This window comes from Marmota monax, unplaced genomic scaffold, assembly GCF_021218885.2.
Source record: "Marmota monax isolate L192 unplaced genomic scaffold, Marmota_monax_Labrador192_F-V1.1 WCK01_AAM20220418_F8-fsc00016, whole genome shotgun sequence".
In the NCBI taxonomy this organism is placed as follows: domain Eukaryota; kingdom Metazoa; phylum Chordata; class Mammalia; order Rodentia; family Sciuridae; genus Marmota; species Marmota monax.
In genome coordinates, this window is record NW_026695209.1 from 8371043 (window position 1) to 8378600 (window position 7558).

The window sequence follows — 7558 nt, forward strand, 5'->3', positions numbered from 1 at the left end:
CAAATTCCTGGTACACAAATTTGTACACCCTAAAATCCTGTTTATTTTTCAATCCCTGTTCTTCCTTCAATGAAAAGTATTCACGCCATCTCCATATGTTTTAGAGCTGTGCATCATCATCACAAAGAAAATTACAATCAATCAAATAGTCTTTATGTATTGTAATAAAAAATAAACTGAGAAGCATGGCAATAATTAACTAAAGAGCCAGTCAAAGTTCAGGTTATGAAGAAGTCTTGCTTAGCATGTTAGGAGTTTATATATTTAGTCTGTAGAACAAAGGGTTACATGTGGAGTTTTCTACAGAGGGATAAACAGGTAATTTAAATGTTTAACAAAGCAAAATGAAGGAAAAACTGAAAACTTAGTACATTATTTCTCATCTAAAGATGAGAACTACATTATTTGGACTTCAAATTTCAAATTTCCAAATAGGTAGATTATAGGTATTTCTCAAAAAGGAATAATAAAGGGATGTTTGATCATCTTTATTTGGTCAGTTAAACATAGCTACACTTATTATGGTTGAACATTAAGATTTCCTTGTAGCTTTTATCATCAAAGGGGGCAGTATATATTCTTTACTCATCAATGTGGGCTGGCTTTTTGACTTTTTGTGATGAATAAAATGTAGTAGTAAAAGGTACATTGTGTGAGTTCTAACACATAGGAATTGATACTCCTGAACATTCTCACTACTATGAAATTGGCGGCCCACACGGGGATGACTGAGGGTAAGTGATAAGGTAAACTGCTCACCCCTGAGGGCAGGGTGAGAGGATGGGTAGCCATTTTAAGATTCTTCTTTCATTTTGTTTTGCTTTTGTTTCAAGTTGCCTGTCCCTGGAGATGGGTGAGACAGAAGAAAAACCACTCACATCTGAGGAAAACTATTTGTGTCTGAGTAAGAGATAGGGAGAAAGGACGGATGGACATTTCAGGAGGATAGAAAGACTGATATAGGGCTAGGGATGTGGATCAAGCGGTAGCACGCTCACCTGGCATGCGTGTGGCCCAGGTTCAATCCTCAGCACCACATACAAACAAAGAGGTTGTGTCCACTGAAAACTAAAAAATAAATAAATAAATATTAAAAAAAAGAAAGGCTGATATAATGAATTTTTGTTCCATTTTTGTTTCATTTTGTCTCAGTTTTGCTTTGCATCATCTTAGTGAGGGGTATCTTTGTCATGGAAATATGGAATTAAAAATTAGTAAAAAACAAACTGAAAAAATTTTAAGTAAATTGTTAGAGGAAGGAAGCACCTCAGTAATAGCAAGAACAATTAGGGTACACATTGAAGATTTAAAAAGGATAGAAAAGGAAAGCCCAGGAACTCTGCCAGTTGGCACATTACTGTTATCGATGTTGGTACAATCTTGTTTACATAGTCAAGGAGAAGACATATTAGATCAGGAAAAAGAGGAGGCCTCTTGAGATAGTCAGAAAGGGGAAGAAAGTTTAGAGCAGAAAAAGCTATCAGGGGAAAAGTTACAACAGGAGACTGCTACTAACACCTTTCTATCACCAGAGGGCGTAAGTGTCTGACCAACAGCTCATATGGAGACAACATATGCTGAGTGGTCCTCAACCCCCATAGTTGATAGATGGGATCCTGAGACAGGACCTCAATGATTAGCATGCCTGGTATTTGAGCAGGCAGGAGGGCAGCGAATTCACCATGCTTTAGATTTCAAAACAGTGAAGCAGCTAAAAGAGGCTGTAACAACCTATGTTCCTCAAGCACCCTTCATTGTAAGCATGGTCAAATCCATTACAAACTTGAACATGATGCCAGCAGATTGGACTAGTATGTATAAAGCTGTGCTAAATGGAGGACAATACCTGTTTTGGAAGGTTGCCAATGAGGAATTTTGCACAGAGACGGCTAGGCGAAATGCAGCAGCCGGTTATCCTCAGAGAAATCTAGATATGTTGTTAGGAAAGGGACCTGATGAGGGTCAGCAGCAACTGTAAATCATAGCCAAAGAATTTGTGAAGTTTGGGCTTGTAACCTGGATGAAGAAAATTCGTCAAGTTATCCGAAAATATAATTACGTTGCTATGGTCACCGAGTTTCCAGGTGTGGTTGCGAGACCCATTGGAGAATCCAGGAGTAATGCTGACTATCAGTACCAGCTATTGCGATGTAATGTAGACTTGTTAACGATAATTCAGCTAGGACTGACATTTATGAATGAACAAGGAGAATACCCTCCAGGAACTTCAACTTGGCAGTTTAATTTTAAATTTAATTTGACAGAGGACATGTATGCCCAGGATTCTATAGAGCTACTAACAACATCTGGTATCCAGTTTAAAAAACACAAGGAGGAAGGAATTGAGACCCAGTACTTTGCAGAACTTCTTATGACTTCAAGAGTAGTCCTTTGTGAAGGAGTTAAATGGTTATCATTTCACAGTGGTTATGACTTTGGCTATTTAATCATAATTCTGACCAATTCTAATTTGCCTGAAGAGGAACTTGACTTCTTTGAGATCCTTCGATTGTTTTTTTCCTGTCATTTATGATGCCTATCTTCATCCCAGTGCAGGTGAAGACAAAGATAAAACCAAACTACAGCTTCTGCTATTAATGGATTCCTCTGCTTTGAACTGCTTGCAGAAATTGCCTGGACTATGTATCACTTGTATGCATTGTGAACTATCTGTTGGTTCAGTGACTTGTGGTAGTGCCGGGGTATTTTTGCTGATGGTGTCATCGGTGGTACAATTTTTCCAAAAGGAGCCATCAATTGGCTTGGTGTATCCTCCTCCCTCTGCTTGTGATGGGTGTTCAGCTAAAATTTGGGGGTCAATAGAGGTGAGGCAAAGAACCTCACCACCCCACTGGTACAAAGGCCTATCCACAGGTATGGCTGTATGCTGGACCTGTAGTCAATCACGGGTAAGATCCAATTGCAATGGTACCAACCTAAGACAGGAGGCTGATGCCTTCAGGTCAGCTCATCTGATGATGGGTAAGGACCATATGTAGTATTGGACAACCTAAGACAGGCATGGTCCCTAAGCCACATGCTTGTTATTTAATTAAACAGAGAGGGGGAGATGTTGAGAGCCGCAGCCGGATAGGCCCCAGCAAACTTCCAGCTGATTGGCTCCTCTGCAGTGACACTCATTGGGCTGTTTCCCCGCCCTTTCAGACCACGGAGCTGCTCACTGGGGGACTCTTTTGGCTCCGCCCACATGACCCAGCCAATTGGCCTCAAGAGTGGGAAGAATGATGGTTGAGGTGCTCCCTGGAAGAGCCGGTGGTGGCAATTGGGCTCTCAGGGAATTCCTGGAGAGCTCCTGTGGTGCGGAGTGCGTTCTAAAAATAAAGTTAGTTCCTGCTTGAAAAATGGCTCATGAATTGCGCCCAGCCAGGCTGCGGCATTCTCAGATAGATGCCTTAAAAATGAGAAATCACAGAGAAAGAGGCATGACCCCTATCCAGTACCAAGATGTATAACATGGAATTTCCCTTATTTTCACTAATTCCAGAGGGCCACAGCATGTAACGGACAGCAGGAAAGGCCCAGCGAAGAACCAGCTACGTGGAACCAAAAAACCCCAGAGACTCACAACAAATAAACTTGTTTTAACCCACTTCATCCAGTCATTCCAGATGTCGAACACCTACAGAAAATTACATTGAGCAAAAAAATACACCATTTACGGCAACTTTGAAATAATATTTGAATATTTATTGTCATCACAGAATTGAAAATTTGGGACTTGATGAGTTAAGTAACTGAACTATAGGGTAATTGGTTGCATAGCAACTCATGAATGAGATAAGTTTATTTTTAGAATTACAGAGGTCTATACCAAAGGGTTGGTTATACTAATCCTGGCAAAAGTGAGACCATGAAAAGTCAAAGAAAATAGAGTAGCATCATTAAGTTGGTTCAATGGAAATAGTGTAACTTTGGGAAATAAATAAACAGATTAAATAAATAAAGGGATCAAACCTCCTTTATTATTCCTTGTTGAGAAATACCCATAATCTACCTATTTGGAAATTTGAAATTTGAAGTCCAAATAATGCAGTTCTAAATGAGGCCCTAATCCTAGCTTCCTAGTTGACTTTGCAAAGTTCTTATCATAGCCAAGCTTTAGTGTTTTTAATGTGTATAATAAAAACTGTAAGAAACACTGCCTTGTTGAATGTGTTTTTATTATGTAACAGCTTTATTGTTGTATAGTTCAACCATTTACAGTTTATAATCAGGTATATTATATCATATTCATAGAGTCAGAAAAATATGATTATAATCAAACTGAGATCTTTTTTCCTTGTCCCCGAAGGTATATCTCATACCTGAGTAGACATGAGGTCAGTCTCTGTCTCCCTTTCTACTCTGTTGTCCCTAGGCAATGGTAGATCCACCCTGTGTCTCTATATAGTTTCTTTTTCTTCATATTTCATAAAGTTTAATCATATAACATGTTATTTGGGAACCTGGCTCCACTCAGCATAATGTTTTCAAGATTTACCATGTTGTAGAGTATATCAATACTTTATTACTTATAATTAATTGCCAAATAATATTTCATTGTGAATGTACCATATTGTACTTTCAGCATTCCATATTCAAGTGAGATATTTAGGTTATTTCCACATTGTACTACTATTAATAATAATACTATGAAGATGTATGTGCAAATTTGGTGTGGACATATGTTTTATTTTCTCTTGTTTATCCACTTAGGAACGGTATTGTTGATTTATATGTAAACTTCGGTTGAACTTTCTGAGGGACTGCCAGACTGCTTTAAAACAGTGTCTTCCTGATTTTACATTTCTGCCAGAATCATGTACAGTGTCCAATTTCTCTACATCCTTGCTAACATGTGTATTATCACTCTTCTTTTACCCTGTCTTTAAATTATAGCCATATGAGAGTATGAGAGCCATATTTCATTGTGTTTTTGATTTGCACTTATCTAATAGCAATTCTATTGAGAAATTTTCCACATGGATATTGAATACTTGTATATATATTTTCGGAAAGTAGATATTCACATCATTAACCCATTTTCAATTGCTTTAGTCACATATTTGCTATTGAGTTTTTATATTTCAAGATGCAAGTCCCCAGATCAGAATTTTTAATACAGGTTGAGTATACTTTACCTGGAATGTTTAAAACCAGGCTGTTTTGTTTTCAGATTTGGGGGAATTTTGGATTTTTGCATATATATAATGAGATATCTTGAGGATGGGACTCAAGTCTAAACAAGAAAATCATTTCAGGTTCATATACATTTTGGGTTAGGGATAGAGCAGATTATGACATTTGTTATATTACATATTAATTTTCATGTATCTAGATGTTTTCAGATCCTATGGTGATTTTTCTTTTGATTATTCCTAGTAGAATTTTTTAACTGGCATATATTTGGTTCATTTTTGAGTTTTTATGTTATTAATTTTAAACTACATTAAATGTTAAGACAGCATTTCATTATTGTCTTAAACCACGCTTTATATTATTTAAACCATTAAAACTTCATTGAAGCTCATTTTATCATCTCACTATGATATATCATGAAGAATGCTAAATGCACACCTGAGGCCATAGACATTCTTCTACTCTTTGATTGAATTTTCTGTGGCTAATTGGTAGATCTAGTTGGCTAATAGTGTTGGAAAGTCTGTTTCCTTGTTGAACTCCAGAGTGTTTTCACACATAGATTAATCATCACAGTACCGAAATCTTTAACCATTACTTTTAATTACACACACACACACACACATACACTTTAATATCTTCTCAATTCTGTTTCACATTTTTGGACATTTTTTTGAGTACATACATTTTTATGATTCCTATATATATCAAGGTTAACTTTTTTATTGATATGTGTCCCTTTTTATCTCAAATAGGATGCTTTTAAAAATTCTGTTTTATCTGATATTAATATAGCTCTTTCAATTTTCATATGATTGCTGTTTGCATGTTTTATCCATTACTACCTTTTTACTTTCAGTCTTTTTAGATCATTATGTTTAAAATGGGTGTGCTATGGACAGCCTATAATTGCCTACTAGTTTTCTTTGAACTGCCTGGCAATCTCTGCTTTTAAATTTAATTTTTATCCATACACATTTACATCATAGTCCTTGCACTTGAATTTACATCTGGCAATTACATTGTTTTCAACATGCCCTGACTATGTTTGGTAGTATTTCTCTGTTCCTTGGATACTACTATCCTTCACATTGAGTGAATATTTTCTACCATGATATCTTAATAATTCTTTTAATTCTAATTTCTTGTAAGGTATAACATACAGAATCTTGTCCTCACCCATTGTAATGTCAAGGCTGATATGTTTATGACAAAAATAATTTTAACAAGATAAAAGCATAAATACTTTTTTCTACCAGAGTTTGACATGACATGGGACGCTTCAGATATGAAGACCCAAGGACTCAGGGAAACAGTACATTTTACAATCAGGGTTGATGAAGAATGGACAGTTGCATAGAATTATGCTTGGACAAAAGCATTTGGTATAATGGTAATAAACTAGGGGGAAATTAGCAAAAACTATTTGTTCATATTCCTTAATACAAAAGTGTCTTCATTCTTTTCCTCCAGATATATGGTAAAACATATCTTCAGGTCTTCTGGGGAGAAGGGAGAAAAGTTATTTACATGGCTTCAGAGGACAAAAGCAGAAGATGAGACCTACCTTCTCAATTTTTGTCAATGTACCTTATTTTAGAGTATCATATTCTTATCTCTGAAAGTATTTGATCTAGGATGTATAGCAGAAATCTTAATTTCATAAAATATACTTAATATTCATATTAACTCTAGGGAGAAATGAAAATGTCTGTTCTATTTTTGTATTTGTGCTATTATTGATATGCCTATTGCATCTATATGTGTAAAAATCCAAAATATGTTGCTGCAATAATTTATAGTTTAAAAAATTTTCTGTTCTTAAAGAAATAAGAAGTATAAATTTTGGGGGGTTTATCTATTAAATTTGCTTGGAATTCCCTTATCTGTTTATCTCCTTGTCACCCTTAGACAACAAGAATTACACAGGACTGTTTTCCTGATCTGAGTATTAATCTATCTGTATCTTGCACAGTTCTACCACACACAGATATTAGGCTCCACTAATTGTAAGCCATTTATTTATTGCTTTTAAAAACATATTGTTATATACACTGCATAAATTCTGACCCCTCTAGCACAGCGTATTTAAGAGATAAATCTTGGCTGGAAGTTTAAAACATGAGGATTTAGTGAGAGGAGAAATTAGATCACACAGTAGTCTATGTTTAATAAACAGAGAAAAATTTGTCATAAAATTATAACTAACAAGAAACTATTAAAATTATATTTGCCTACTCTTTCTTTTCTCCACAGTGTCTCTATTGTCAACATTCATTTTCAATGCTATCCAAACTATAATATTCTTGTGCATAATAAGTAAATAATTTTTCTGATATACTCTTAAAAGACATCTATTTTTGATAATAGAAAGAAACAGAAAAATAAAAATCTAGAAAAAGATTTAATCATCAAAATT

At 35.5% G+C, this 7558-nt stretch overlaps 1 pseudogene; it reads left to right on the forward strand.

The window, feature by feature from the left end:
* The first annotated feature begins 1641 nt into the window (after nt 1–1641).
* On the forward strand, nt 1642–2533 carry LOC124083743 (CCR4-NOT transcription complex subunit 7-like; annotated as a pseudogene).
* The last annotated feature ends 5025 nt before the right edge of the window (nt 2534–7558 follow it).